The sequence below is a fragment of the Tursiops truncatus genome, chromosome 10, assembly GCF_011762595.2.
Source record: "Tursiops truncatus isolate mTurTru1 chromosome 10, mTurTru1.mat.Y, whole genome shotgun sequence".
Taxonomy (NCBI): domain Eukaryota; kingdom Metazoa; phylum Chordata; class Mammalia; order Artiodactyla; family Delphinidae; genus Tursiops; species Tursiops truncatus.
The window spans coordinates 5,842,496-5,845,215 of record NC_047043.1 but is presented as its reverse complement, the minus strand read 5'-3'; positions in this window follow the sequence as shown (position 1 = coordinate 5,845,215).

Below are 2,720 nucleotides of genomic sequence, written 5' to 3'. Positions count from 1 at the left end.
GTATAACTGATTCACTTTGCTGTATGCCTGAAACTAACACAACATTGCAAATCAACTATACTTCAGTAAAAGTTAATTTTTAAAAAGATACAAAAAAATAATGACTCACCCCCTGATAATATAAGCATTCTGATTTGAATTTCAACACTGTCCAGAGTCTCGGGATATTCAGCTAAGCGTTATTTACGGAGAGTTAGATCATCCCAGAACACCTTCAAGACTAACCAATAAATACGTAAAAATACAGCTTCGGCAACATCAGATTGCCAGCCTGGGAAGTTGGCATTAAGGTCATTTTTCATTAACTTTCCATGACTCGGCAGAACCGCCATCGGCCCCTTCTATTACCAGTGTCCCTCTGTGTTTTATTTTTCTTTTACACCAAGTGCGAGCACGGTCTCTATAAATTGCTACCAAGTCCCTAATTACTTAACCATATCCTGTATCCAGTAGCACTGAAACGCCATTCTATTGGAATCAGCAGGAAGGGGACTGCTGTTCCAGATGAAAGCAGGCCACCAATAAAACCTCATTAATACCTGCAGCTTCAGAGGAAGAACACGAGCTGCGGCCATGCTTCAAAAATATCAAGAGTACAAGATGACAAAGGAAGCTCCCTCCCCCTCCCCAAACCCACCCCCAAGAACAGATAATGTTCTATCCAGATTGAGTGAGAGAGAAAAGGCATCCCCAGAAAGAAACCCAAAGGGGAAAGAATGCACTGAATTTGGCCTTTTTCCCCCCATAAGTTTTCTGCCACCATAAGCATGTTCATTCCCACACTGGTAGAGAATAAGAAAGAGAGCTTCAGGTGAAAAGTTACCTACATTTATAATGTCAGGCACTGGGCCTGCCTAGGTAAAAGGTAAATGGTAATTTTATCATTAGCATGCCTGACCCCTTGGCCGCCCCATATCTCACAGGAAACATTACGAACAGCTCACCTGTCAGGACGCAAACGCTTAAAGGTCAATGAGCACAGAAATCTTCCAGAGCTCACAGCTGAATTGCTGACACCTTTTATTATTGCCGCTTAAATAAATGATTCAAGGAACAAGACAAGGAAAGACTGGCTTCATGGGGAGATTTCCATGATGGATTCTTGGGGGTTTTGTTTCAAAACTCTATAAAAAGACTTTGCTGTGCCTTGGTATCAAGGGGCAAGGCAGGCCTCGAGGATTCATAAATATTCCTGGACTTGAAGGATTTTCAGTATTCCTCAAGATATACCATCCATCTGTAATGGAATTTGGCAAGGAATTTCCCTTCCTGTTTCGCTTTTTATTCTACGTGAATTCGACATTTTATCGTCCTTTCCAGTAGCAGTAGGAGGGCAGATAGTAAGGATGATTTTCACAGCACCGTGTGAACATTGCGCAATTCGAAAAGCAAGAGGGGTGAATGGAGATTTGAAAGAGTGTTCCACTTCTTAATTTTTCACAATTAAAATCATAGGTAAAAATATGTCATTTAAAAATAAGAAAAAATTTTAGGGCTTCCCTGGTGGCGCAGTGGTTGGGAGTCCGCCTGCCAATGCAGGGACACGGGTTCATGCTCCGGTCCAGGAAGATCCCACATGCCGCGGAGCGGCTGGGCCCGTGAGACATGGCCGCTGGGTCTGCGCGTCCGGAGCCTGTGCTCCGCGGCGGGAGAGGCCACAGCAGTGAGAGGTCCGCGTACCGCAAAAAAAAAAAAAAAAAAGAAAAAGAAAAAATTTTAAAAATAAGCATGGCAGGGACTGCCCAGGAGGTCCCGTGGTTAAGACTCCATGCTTCCAATGCAGGGGGAACAGTTTGATCCCAGGTTGGGGAGCTAAGATCCCGCAAGCTGCACAGCGTGGCCAAAAAAAAAAAAGTAAGCGTGGCAGTTCCTCACATGGTTCAACATGGAGTTGCCACGTGGCCCAGCAACACATACCACTTCTGGGTTTCTACCCAAGAGAATCGAAAGCCGAGGCTCAGACAGATACTTATACACCCACGTTCACAGCAGCGTGATTCCCAGTAGCCAAGAGGTACAGCTCAAGTGTCCATTCGTGAATGAATGGATAAACACAATGTGGTATGCACATACAATGGAATATTATTCAGCCTTAAAAAGGAATTAAATTCTGATACGTGCTACAACGTGGATGAATCTTGAACACGTTATGCAAAGTGAAAGCCGTCAGACACAAAAAGACAAATGTTGTATCATTCCGCTTGTATGATATGTCCAGAATAGGGCGCTCTGTAGGGACAGAAAGTAGATTAGTGGTAACTTAAGACCAGAGAGGAAGGAGGGAATTAGGGAGATGATCGCTCAGGGTTGGGGAGCACCTCCTTGGGCTGATGAAAATGCTCTAAAATTGGATGCACAATCCCTTAAACATAATAAAAGCCTGAAATTGTGTACTTTAAGCGGGTGAATGGACAGTATGTGAGTCCTATCTCAAAAGTTTTTTAAAAGAAAGCAAGATATATTTGGATGGAAATGCTAATGTTACTGATGAGATAAAGGTAGAATTGACAGATAAAATACTGGTCTTTTTTATTTGCTAAATCTCATTACCCTAAGTTGTTCTAAGTGCTGCCAAAAATACCTTGAAATTATATTCATAGTATTGCCTGTTTGATTCATTCTCCACGTGGATCAGAATTTTCTTCCCTGACCCTTAGAATTTCTCCATTTATTGTTAGTAGAGAACTGAGAATCCCTCTGAATTTGTGCCTACGTAACAA